This window comes from Pongo abelii, chromosome 9 (assembly GCF_028885655.2).
Source record: "Pongo abelii isolate AG06213 chromosome 9, NHGRI_mPonAbe1-v2.0_pri, whole genome shotgun sequence".
NCBI classification, from domain to species: domain Eukaryota; kingdom Metazoa; phylum Chordata; class Mammalia; order Primates; family Hominidae; genus Pongo; species Pongo abelii.
In genome coordinates, this window is record NC_071994.2 from 25109674 (window position 1) to 25123250 (window position 13577).

The 13577-nt window shown below is 33.8% G+C and overlaps 1 long non-coding RNA gene across 1 annotated transcript in view; it reads left to right on the forward strand.

The window, feature by feature from the left end:
• The window catches only part of LOC112135559 (uncharacterized), an 84350-nt gene extending 76585 nt beyond the window's left edge, over window positions 1–7765 (forward strand). Inside the window, exons 9-10 of the long non-coding RNA XR_002916826.2 lie at window positions 3358–3552; window positions 7311–7765. This is a non-coding gene — a long non-coding RNA (uncharacterized LOC112135559). The remainder of the gene's footprint in view (window positions 1–3357; window positions 3553–7310) is intronic.
• The last annotated feature ends 5812 nt before the right edge of the window (window positions 7766–13577 follow it).

Below are 13577 nucleotides of genomic sequence, written 5' to 3' on the forward strand. Positions count from 1 at the left end.
GAACTAACGGCAACCAGAGATCCTGTGTGGCACACTCGGAAACTTGGCAAGTAGAAACTGGTATTGAAATTTTTAAATGGCAAAGTCTCCTTTGGTTCTGAGGTTATCCTTAAGGATAATGATTGTTCATTGTAGAACTCTGGCCAGAGTGGAAGTGACATCTGCTTTGGAGAAGAGAAAAAAATTATATTAAAAAGTTCGTATCTCAGTTTAATTTTGGCTTGCTTTCAAAAATATTAGAGCAATTAATTTAGATTTATGTTAGTGTTTTTTCTTTTTCCATGCTTACCACCTTTTCATGCTTAATGAACACTTTTTTCTTTCTAAAGCCAATTTAAAAATTCATGATCATAAATGTATGATGATAAAAATCTTACCTCTATCTTGAAAACTTTTTGTAGCTTGCCTCAGGAGGACATTTTTTGAAACTGTGCAGCTAATGTCAATTTGCAAACTGCATAGCCTCCTGTGTCTTCCAGTGGAATCAGTGCTGAAACAGGGGTTGAAGGCTCTTATTTATCTCTGCGAAGGCAGTTAATCGGTAGGCATTCAGATAAAAGAAATGTGTCTGAAGGAAATCATGAAAATGTGCTTTCAGGTCCTTCAATATTTCTAACTCAAGCAATTTAAGCCGTTGAAAACACAACAGTAATCTTTCTCAAAATATGATAATTCCTGCCAGCATCTATTTCCCAGAAACTTAAGAGCATAAACAAATGAAAACATATTACTTTGAAGACAACCAGAATCCAAAATATAGAATTATAACAAAATTCCATTTTATTACTTTTCTAAATACACACGGTTGTATGTATTGCTTATATACAAAATATTTCTGATTTGAGATTCCAAGGGACCTGACAAATAAATAGATAACAGTCACCTATAATTAGGGCATTTTTAGGCAGCAAATGTCTCCTAAATGCTAGATAATTGTTTATCCTTTCAAGCAGAAATTTTTAAGATAATATCAATTATTACTGTGTATATTGTACTTAAAGTGCAAAAGTAAATTTCAGACCAGGGTCAATCCAATCAAATCCATTTTACATTTAGAAAGCTCAATCTAAACTAATTCATATGTTAACACTTATTTACATAATTCATTAATTTATTTAGCAAACACACTCCAAGTAATGTGCTGAGTACTCAGTTTGAGAAAACAAAGACCATATTATATTCTGCTCTCAAGCTCAGCCTGTAACCTTAAACCTAATCTTAACCCTACCTATATCTTATCCCTATCAAACAAAAACTATAAATCACAACTCTTCATGATAAGGTCTATGGTAGAAGAAAGAACAGGATTCAAAGTGGCCCAAAGGAAGAAATGATCGAAGAAAACAAGTGGATTTTATTCACTGAAACAATAAACTTCAAACCAAAGTGAGCCAGCATTGGAGATGTTCAGAACAAGTCACTGGGGTGCTAGAGGAAAACAGAGAACAGCTATACACATTTATTGTTATCTTATATTATTTATTTTTGTTTGTGTATGATTTATAGCACACACATTATACATAATATGGAGATATACAATTTATAATTAATTAATAGACTCCTGGGAGTGATTACTCTTTATTTTTAACTTATGGTGTACACAATAAAAAAAATCATAGACTATTGCCGGGTGTGGTGGCTCACACCTGTAATCCCAGCATTTTGGGAGGCCGAGGTGAGTAGATCACCTGAGGTCAGGAGTTCGAGACCAGCCTGGCCAACATGGTGAAACCCGTCTCTACTAAAAACACAAAAATTAGCCGGGCATGGTGGCAGGTGCCTGTAATTCCAGATACTTTGGAGGTTGAGGCAGGAGAATCGCTTGAATCCAAGAGGCGGAGGTTGCAATGAGCTGAGACAGGGCTATTGTACTCCAGCCTGGGCAACAAGAGCAAAACTCCAAAAAAAAAAAAAAAAATCGTAGACCACTTATCTTGGAATCATCAAGCAACTGATTGATTTTAAGATGGTAATAACGTAGATTTTCTATTTTAGGAAGATGAGTTGGTGACAATATGAAGGGTAAATGGAGTGGAATGAACACTGGCAAACATAAAAGTGAAGGATGGTGCATTTCTGAACGAAAGTAAGTAAAGTGAAAATGAAGAGTAGAAGACTGGGTTGAGATATGTCAAGGGAGGATGAATCAACAGGACTCAGCATAGTGTGGTCTATGAGGGGAAAGGGCACCTGGAAGAGGCTACCTTTCAGATTCTAGGTTTGGTGACAGAATTAATGGCACATCATTAATTGGGATATCTAACACAGGAAAGGATTGGGCTAATTTGCAATAAGAGGAAGCATGAGTTCAGTTTGGCATTTGAGTTGTAGATGGGGGAGGCATCTTTCTAAAGTAGAGATGTTCAGGTAGCAGTTGAATAATTATCTCTTTTACTGAAGAAGGACCAGATGGTGATTCAGATTTATGGGTGCTTTTAAACATGGATGGTAGTGGAGTTGTTTATCTTTTAAATGAGGAGGCCAAATTTAGATTTCTTGGAAGCACTTAAAACCTTGTGCATAGATGGAATAAATAGTTGCTTCCATAGTCTCATTTCTTAGTGCTAGAAAATTCTTCCTGAAACAAATTATTTGTTACATAGGACTTTATTTGAAGCCCCAAAGATGGGAATCTTCGAGTACTTACAATGAATAGAATGAACGAGACTGTTCTAACATTACAATGGCTGCAGAGATCAAAACAGGGACATTAAGCTAAATGAAAGAATCCAGGCATGGAAAGACCAATACTGCCTGATCCCACTTATATGTGGAATCTAAAAATGTTGAACTCATAGAAGTAGGAGTAGAATAGTGGTTACTAGAGACCAAGGATGGAGGTGGGAGGGTGATGGAATGGGGAATGACTGGTCAAAATGTACAACATTTCAGCTAGACTGGAAGAGTAAGTTTTGAGACCCATTGTACAGTAGGATGACTTTAGTCAAAAATAACATATTGTATATTTTAAAATAACTGAGAGTACATTTTAAATATATCATTACAAAAAATGTCCATGTAAGAGAAGTGATTGATGTGTTTAGCTTGATTGATTAGCTTGATATAATCACTCCGCATTGTATATGTATAACAAAATATCACATTGTACTACATGAATTACAATTATTTTTTATCAATTTAAAATAATATTTTAAAATAGGGCCAAATACAATCACAAAAAGACAGAATAGAGCCAAGGGCAGGATGGCATTATAAAAAGCCTGAATTAAACTGGGGTCATAATAAAAATTTAGGGCCAAGACATGTAAGAATTTTGTCTAAACGATGAGAAAAGGGACACACTTTGAACATAACCAAATGTCTTATTTCACTGCCTCTACTGCCCACATTTTGCAGATGGCCTGCTATATGTGGACTTTAATTACTGTCGATATAATAAAAGTTGAAAGTGTCACATGTAGAAGGTAATGACACAACACAAAATAGGCAGCCAATTCGCACTGATGATTATTAATTGATGGTCAGTGGATTTTGACTGGTAAGGTCAGGTCTCTTGGATTTTCTCCTTCTTGTTATTAAAGGGTAAATTAAGTGAGTACTACAGCAAATTCCAATTGCTTACTTTTTAAAATGTTGAACAGTTAGGCTCCCATGCCTAATCACTATGAAAAGATGTATACATTGACTCTTGGACCTGTGTGTGTGTGTGTCTGTGTGTGTGTGTATGTGTGTGTGAATTTATGTGATGTTAATTCATATGTGAATATTATGACTATAAATATACATATATCTTCTATTTTTCAGAAATATGAGATTTTAAAAACTTATACTAACATGTAGGTTTTATTCATGAGATTTTTTAATTTTTGTAACCCTTTCTCATTTTTAATTACCTTATAATATTCTATATTATAGAGTTACTGTAATTTAACGCTAATGCAGTGGGAATTTATAGATCTGCATTATTTAACTGTTATAAACAATATTTCAGTGACTCAGGGGGTATTTTTAAAATTACAATTCCCTAGAAAATTATTCTATTATATAAAAAATACTTATTTAAACTTATAAATGTCAACATAAAATACAGTGTGAGAAGAATACACATACTAAAATCATCTGAGGAAATAGCAGAAGTACAGACAGAAGTATCTGAACAATTTAAATTGTATACATACCTGCATGTATATACACTGATGCATGTATGTATATATGTATAAAATTTACATGTGTTTTCATGTCTGTAGGGGTGAGTGTGTCTGTGCACCAATAATTTGATTTGTATTACTTAAATGCAAGGATGCGTGTATAATATGACTACTAATTTTTATCTCCCCAGAACTATATGAGTTGGGTGTAAGGTATACTAACATTGTCTAAATGATATCTGAACCCAAGAAACCTCAATTTGGAAAACGTTTTATGCTATTCAGGTGTCTTCTTTGTTGCCACTGGCAATCTAAAATACTGCCTTAAATTAAATAAACTATAAACTTTAGTAATAGCTTTCAGTTAGAACTATATTCTGATACTCAGATGATGTTGTCATGCTCTCATTTACTCTCAGTTTTCTTCTGGGGAGATTTTTCACTTGTGTATGTAGAGTCTGATACATGATGGGTGCCTGCAGATATTATTTGAAAGGATGAGGGATGATGAGCTGTATTCTTAAAAATATGGAAGAATATTTCTTCTTCCATGTTTGCCAATAATTTGAGCAAAAGTCCCATTATTAGGTACCATTAACCTGGTATGACTCACTTGTCTATTATTGCACCAACATTGTGAATAGGGGATGAAACGCACAGATGGGCCAGGTATGTGTCTGAGACATGATACAGAGAAGGATACAATTTGATAAATGTGTTTTAAAGCACAGATTTTGTGTCCAATGGTCTATAAGATATTCTGGGGGATCTGCAGATGTGTATGATATCTTCTCTGTCTTCAAAGAACCTGCCACCAGGTAAAAAACATTATCTGTAACACTCAGATATGCATGGGTTAAATTTGATAGTATCCACTTCTTTACTCTAGGGATTTAAAAAATCTTTTACTTGGTATACCTCCTGAAATCTTCAAGCGAAACTTCATAACTCTGTGAAAATCTTGTGTCGAATTATTGTTATTAAAATAAGACATGTTTGGTATTCAGTAATATAAGCAGTTCTTTTTATACATGGTTTATATATTTTGCTTTCTATTCTAATCATTACTACATTTCTGTAAACAGACTTTTCCAAAGAAAAGTTCTACTGAAAGTCTAATATTGTTTATTTTGTCCAGTAGAAAATACATATTTTAAGAAGTTTGTTCTTTGGAGGATGTAAAAATAACATTGCAATGAGATATTTGAGTCAAAACTGTCATCATGCACAGAGAGCCACGTTGTAGTTTCTTCTTCATAGTGATGCCATATGTTCTGACTTTACTGAGAGTTACAAGTTATAACTCTCAAGATTGAGGCCAAATGCATGCAACTATTTGGAAAGCCAAGTGGAACTTTGTTGCTTATCCTATCAACTTTTCCATCATCTAAGGTCTTGGCTTAGAATGTTCTAGTGATAATGTAAGAAAAACGTAGCGAGAATATAGCATGGTCTGTCATCATCTACAAGGAATTGACAGAAATATTGCTTGGTCTATCATCAGACCTTCTGTACTGAGAGGATTAAAGCTTATAAATTGACCCATATAAAATTGCCCATATTTAGGCCAAAATTATCAAATTTCAACCTATGATTCAACCTAACATGGAGGCAAATAATCTATATATCTAAATTTTTATAGACAAATAAAAAGCTATCAAATTATATGAATATAGAGGACACAGTAAAAATAGATGTAACTTTTAAAAACCTGTGTTATTTATTCTCATGTTTAGCTTAACCAACCCTCTCTTGGTTGATAGTACTAGGTAAACTTTAGCTCAAGCACAGCTTAAGTATCACAAATATTTAATTAGTGTGATCCAAATTAACGAGATTGAGGTTCTGCTATATTGCCTGCTTAAATTTATGCACAATGACTTTTTGTGGAAGGGGAACCACAAGCAAGGATTTCGTCATCTCCACCTAGTTACTCCAAATTCAAATAATACTGACTTTAGCATCTCATCACGGGAAATTGACATAATTAAGCACTCTTCAAAGAAAAATAGACTCTGATGTCTCCAACGCTATTAAATATTTATTGTGCACATTATCGCAGTAAATTTCCTGACAGAGAGTGATTCTACCAAAGTAGATCAAATGAGAACATCGCATTGCCTTGTTGCAAGTGTATCCACCTCTATACATTATTAAACAACATATATCTATACACATAAAATATAAATGTAGTAGCTGCATATTGTGGAGGCTGAGGAATCTATGAAAAACAGTAAGTTTAGAGTATGTTTCCCAATACTCCCAATTCTCAGCTCAGATGAGAAAGTTACTATGCTTATTTCTGCCGGCAGATTCCTTCCTGCTGAATGTAATTAGATATAAGAAGAAAAAAAATAATTAAATTATGGATAGTCCTCTTGTGGAAAAATTTTACATCAAAGTAACAAAAAAAGGATACTGAATTAGAGAAACAACCCAGTTGTAGGGTCCCTGAATAGGCTTCTTCTAAAAGTAAAATCAACTTTTTCTCAAAGGAGAGAAAAGGGTCTGGTCAATAGCATCTCATGGCTATTTTTATCTTATGATCTAGCTGTCCAGAAAAAAACATCTTCATCAGGAAGACTGAGCTAACCAGAATAACAAACCCATCTTTTGCTCAAGTAGGATTAATTTTTGACCTTTGAGTGTCTCTCGGTTCCAGATGGGAGAAGAGATGTGCCAGACATTTTGCAAAATTATTTGGTTTAAAAATAAAATAACAATGATAGTATGAAATACCCAAGACTTTTAGTGAAAAATAAGAAGAGAAGTTGTAGTCAGCTGGCTTGAACTACTCAAAATGGCATATTCCAATTATTCAGCTATTCAGCTCAAGATAAATATCAGCACAACCGTTTTCTAAATAATCTCATACCCAGCTATAAAGTTAGCCAGTCATTGCCATGGTAACATGGAAAATAATTTCTTCAGAGCAGCACCAGAAAATACAAATATTTATGTATTTTATATATATATATTTATACACACCCACATATATATATAGTGTATATATGTGTATATACATATATATGTAAGAATTGAATAGATGTATTCAATTGAATGTATACATATCTTATATATGTAAGAATTAAAAATATATAAATATTTATATCGTTGTTGTCATGGGAATGGCCATACTGCCCAATGTAATTTATAGATTCAATGCTATTCCCATCAAACTACCATTGACTTCCTTCACAGAATTAGAAAAAACTACTATAATTTCATATGGAATCAAAGAAGACCCTGTATAGCCAAGACAATCCTAAGCAAAAAGAGCAAGGCTGGAGGCATCACACTACCAGACTTCAAACTATACTACAAGGCTACAGTAACCAAAACAGCATGGTACTGGTACAAAAACAGACATACAGACCAATGGAACAAAACAGAGACCTCAGAAATAACACCACACATCTACAACTATCTGATCTTTGACAAGCCTGACAAAAGCAAGCAATGGGGAAAGGATTCCCTATTTAATAAATAGTGCTGGGAAAACTGGCTAGCCATATGCAGCCAATTGGCTAGCCATATGCAGTCCAAAACTGAAGCTGGACCCCTTCCTTACATGTTATACAAAAATTAACTCAAGATGGATTACAGACTTAAATGTAATTGTTAATAAATTAATAAATGTATATTAATTAATATGTTTTTATCAACATGCCATCAGCACTGAATATTGTTTTAGAAAAAAATGTTTGCTTAAGATAGATTGATAGATAGATAGAGAGGGAGAGAGAGAAAGACACAGAATTTCAAAAATAGTTTCAGGCATTTTTCCTTTCTCTGTTTTCTATTATCACATTATATTACAATTTAATTGTTTTAAAGCTTACGGGATGACTTTATTATTTATATTATATATCAAACACTTCTGATTTAGAACTGTTTTTGCATTCAGTCTTCTACCCAAAGTTACCTAGGTTATTAGTGATAAACTGCATATTGAGTACTATGTTTCACTGCTCTTAAAAATTTTTCATGTTATGATTTGTGGCTTTCAAATTTTGATGTGCATTATTTTTTCTTCCTCTCTTAAAAAAATAACAAATATATTGATCATTTGTTCTTTCATATGCATGGTTCTAAGTATCTTTTATGAATTATCTACTTTAATACACATTCTTTCTTTATTATTAAACCTATTTTGGACATGAAGACATCGAGGAACCATAGAGCTGATGGAGTAATCTGTACTACAAAGTCAGGCTATCCCTAAATCCTATGTGTATAACCAAAATACTACATTATTTCTTTCCTGTGATACATCAAGTTTTTTTTTTTTCTCAGGAGTTTTTGCAATTATCAGACACATAAAATATCAGACGACAACTTTTTCTTACCTTCACAAAGAAGTAGAAACTTACTTGGGTTTACATTTCTTAAATCAAAACTTTTTCCCCCTCAAAAGATAGGGATTTTTAAATAATGCCCTTCTTGTAAAAACAAGCATATTTAATATAAAATAACATATTTCATGAACAAATAAGGTAGGATATTAATCAGATTGTTGGTTTTGTTTTGTTTTATTTGGGAATCAGCAAACTTTTCCATAAAGGTCCAGATAGTAAATATTTTTGACTTTCCGAGGTATGCAGACTGTTGCAACTTCTTCACCTCTGTTGTTGTAGTGTGAAAGCAATCATAGGCAAGTACATAAATAAATAAGTATGATTGTGTTCTAATAAAGCTTTGTTTACAAAAACAGGCAGTGGGCCAGACTTGGTTCCTGTGCCGTAGTTTGCAGATACCTGGTTTTGTTTTGAGCACCTGGATTCTTAGAGTGTTTAATCTTTAAGATAGCTTACAGAGAGGCCATCTTTTACAAATTTCTTGGCTTCAGGATCTTTTTTGTAGAGAATCACATAAAATTAATGTACACTTTGTTCCCTTTTACTCTAGTTAACATTGAAGGGAAAATCTAAGTTTAATACTTCTTGCTCCTTTAAGAACCTCCCACACTTTAATTTTGTTTTTAGTTAAAAATAGTCAACTGCCCAGTCACTTGTGAAGTACTTAGGCAATTATAATGTTTCCAATATGAACATTAGATAAGGTATTGCTATGTGCTACGACTCTTAGTCTCCGTAATTTCATTTAATAGAAGTCTATCTATCTTGATATGGAATTTGATCAGTAGGCATTGACAAGGGATGCTGCTCTCTGTAGTCATTCAGGATCAGTCATTCGTGGATGACACAGGTCATCCATGGGGAGGCTTTAGAGGCCAAGCATTAAGGTGGTGTAAATTATTTCCTTCAAAATCCCATTGGCTTAAAGTCAGTCACGTGGCCACATCTAAATGTAAGGGAGGCTGGAAAATACAGCATTTTGTGTGTAAAGGAGTTTCAAAGAAATGATACTTGGTCTCTTTGACATTATGTTCAGGGCATGAACCTGTTTTCATACATTATTCCTTGAGTACTCTGAGTCTGTCCTTTGCTTACACAAATTTTTTTTCCCAAGCTCAGTACATTTTACAAATTACGTATATATATTATAATGCCTTCTGTTACTGTTAGTCTTCTAGTGCTGAATAACAAATGCACCTAATAAAAATTAAGGCAAACTGGAAAAATTCAGTTTTGCTATTCCTTTGCCTAAAGCCATGAGATGCTATTTGTCTTCCCAATTATCTTAGGAAATCGTGTAAAATATTTTTCCATTGCATAACACTCTAAGTTGGGGACAGAAAGGAATAGAGTCCAACACAAATAATTTTGCTAATCTTCATTAACAATTTCCTCCCTGTTCAACCTCCAGCACTGAAGCCAATGTTACATATTTTGGGAATTATATTTTAACAGGTTCCCATATCTAAGAACAAACTTTTATTTAGTCAATTTTTAAAATATTGACAAGTGATTTCAAAATCTCAGGGGCTTAGAAGAGAAAAAAAAATGCCATCTTCATATTGCAATATGTCAATTGAAGGTCAGTGCTAAATCTACTCAACTCTCATCCTTTTCCTGTGCCAAAAGAATATTATCCTCCACACTGAAGCTGCTTCTTCAGCAAGATCCTATTATAAAGAAAATCTCTGGAATACAGCTGAGTTGAAAAGAGCTGCAGCTGAGCCATCATCAACTTGCAGCTGACATGTAACATGTGTGAGAAATAAATCTTTGTTGTTCTAGGCCAGTGGGATTTTGTGGCCATTTGTTACTAAAGCAAAGTTTATAAATACATAGTCTCTTAATAGATGTACATAGTAAGACAGGAACCTATGGGAAATAGGAAAGGTAGTCTGGAACAAGTGACAGAATGAAATACACCTGGCTGTTCAGAAATTACTTTCCACACAATAGAAAAATAAATATATATGGGTATATATGCATATATGTGTATCTGTGTATAGACTTGTGTGTATGTGGTGTGTGTGTAGATAGGTAGGTAGATAGATATATTATAGATATAGATATAGATATATAAATTTGTTTTAGGGAAGTGCAGAATTGTGGGGGAGGACAGTGAATCAAACTACTTTTAGAGCTTCTTATGGCCATCTGGGCTATTCTGGCTCAAAACTCACATATATACACACACATATATATATACACGCATAGTTTTTGCATGTATAATTTTAAAATATTCTTCTAAGTTCATCTTTATTGATTATGTTGTTATTTGAGATTTCCCCTTATACCTTGCTTTATGGTCTTATTTTTTCATTTATAGTCTAGTTGTTAGCTTTTGCCCTTTTTTATATCTTTGTGAGTATATTAAAGGCAATTTATAGGAGGGTGTATTGAGAAATATGTGTGCTTCTGTATTAAACTAGATTTATTTTCCAATACTTTTGGATGCTGTTTTTGTCTTCTTTAAAAATAATGTAAAGATGGCGTTGCATACTTTTCCTAGTGTGGCTGGCTTACTTGGAAACAAAATTGTCGTCTTAGGAAGAAGGAGTTATTGGTTCAGTGATATTGGTGGCCATCATTATTTCTCTAGATTGCTGGCATGTTTTGGAACTGTAAAGGGAGAGTCTCATTTTGGGGAGGACAGATAGAAGCCTAGGTATTTTAACGCTCGCTTTCTCTCCCAGATACATGTTCCGTTCATAGTAGGGAGGGACTTTGTGCCCCCTTTGCCTTCGCTTCCACCGGAAGACAGTATCATACTGTATGCTAGGGAAAATGTATAGCTTATTGAATTCACCTGTATTTTTTTCTTCTTCAAAAGCAATGTGAGCAATAAAAAATATAAGCTCATGAAAAGACATAACTCTTTTTGTCAGCTGTGTCACTACAATTCAATACATTCAAGTACAAGGAGACAGAAGTATCAGCTACAGTGGTACAGCATTACAAACTCTCACCCTTTCCCCTACACCCTGACATCTTCCCTTAGAAATAGCAGGAATAACAGTCACTTTGTCATATTCAGATTTCATCACAACAGGACATATTAGCTGAGAAGCTAAGTCTTCCAAAAAAGCGAACACTGTCCCTCCTTGATTTATAGTTTCATTTCAGTATCAAGCTCTTTTTCTGCAGTTTGGGGAGCAGGCTTAGACCAGCCTTCTTATAATTCATCCTTGCTTTCCAACTTGTTTATATTTACCAGTCAGAAAAAAGGATGATGTCAATAGATGAAAAGGAAAAACACAAATCATTTTCCTTATCTCCTCACATGTGCCTGGAAGAATCACTTATTGGAGGAAAAGAATAAAATGCCTTATTCTTCTTCTAATAAGCAGGACACTTTCAAATACATAGACTCTTTTAAACTATTTTTATAATGGTTGTTTTAGAAACTATTTTCCCTCTCATTGATAGTACAGAAAACATGTCAATAAGGATCTGTCATATATAAAGGAAGAACTCTAAAATTGATTGAAAGTTGAAATAATTGCCTCTCAGCAGAAATTAATATATTTCAATGAATAATATTTTATGGCAACACATTTAGAATTGATTTTGTTAAAGTTTTGATAAAAAATAAATATGTTTTGGATTTTTTCCCTAAACATCCCCTAGAGTAAGGGTAGGGTTGTAAAGTACTGTTTATAGTAAAAACTGAATATTGGAAATTTATATAAATATTATGTAAAAAATATATAAAGAAGAGAAAGGAGAAAGAGAAGGTGAAGAAATTGTACAGAAAAGAAAGGGATGAAGAATTTCTGAATTTAAATACTTTAAATTTTTCTAAATTCCATACTGTAGGGTAGGGTACATAGTAAATGCTCTGTGTGTGCTTAGTAAATATGTAAAACCTCACCTTCTCTGAACCTTTGAGTTGAGTGGTTAACCAAATTGCATCAAATTTCAAAATCGAATTAATATTAGGAACATTAGTCTCCCCTTCAATCTTGGACAGCAGTATCATTAGCACATTGGAGGAAATTTCTAAAGATTTTCCCTTTCACTCCATTTTGACAGGTCCTATTGATGATGATAAATGATTTGTGTTTCAGTTTTCTTTGTACAACTGCATTGCCTGATAACACTAGCACATTTTTTTTATTGCTGTCTTTTTTATTTGGTGGCAAAGAGCAATGTCCTTGGTATGAGCACAATTGCTTCAGATTTGAAGTACTAAATAAGATAATGAGACCCCATAAGTCACTAATGATGGGAGGAGATTAGATGGAGTGATGGCTCTGCCTCCAGAGACTTCCAGTAGTTAAAAAGCTGCTTAAACCTTCATTCCATAATGAGTCTGACTTCCCAGGGTCTCAACTGTGAGCCGAAAGCAAGTTTGGCACTTTGCAAAATCTATTAAGAGGCAGGGTATAAGTTTCCATTGAGAGAAACTAACACGTTCTCTTTGAATGAAAATTGGTCAACAATTGGTGTCTGGTAGAGTGACAAAAGCCATAGAGGAAAAAAAATTACAGTTTTGCCGTAGTAGAATGAACAGTCAAGAAACTGACAAGTAATTAAGTCTCTTACCTGCCACTAAATTCAAAAGCCTTTTCACAATTCTAGGTTATTGCATATGTATATAAATACCCTGGGTAGTTGGCAGTCTGTTCTATCAGAGTCTTCATTCAGTGCCTACTGTGCTCAGTTAATGCTGAACAATCCTTGTTTTAACATATTAAAGGTGAAAAATACGTGTTGCTAACATCTGAAAATTGACAGAGACTTTTATTCCACGCAGTTGTTTCTAAACCCAGAGGATGTTTCTTCTATGAATTGACTTTCAGCCATTTCATATGCATGAGATGGTGGTAGATAGATTCTAGCTGGAATTAATCCTGAGATACAGACTGACAGAGTTCAGGGTTAGCTCAGGAACTAACCATAGGAAAGACATTTGTGGGAAATGTAGTTTCGAATCATGGTGAGAGATAATGTGATTTAGTGCTCATGTCCCACTTTTGTTGCTTTTAATTACATACTTTGGACTGCTGCCTATCCTCTCTGAGCCTCAGCCATCTTATCTTTAAAGTGGAATAATAAGACGCATAGCCCTCCTATGAGGATTATCTTCATCATCAAGTAAGACGATAAT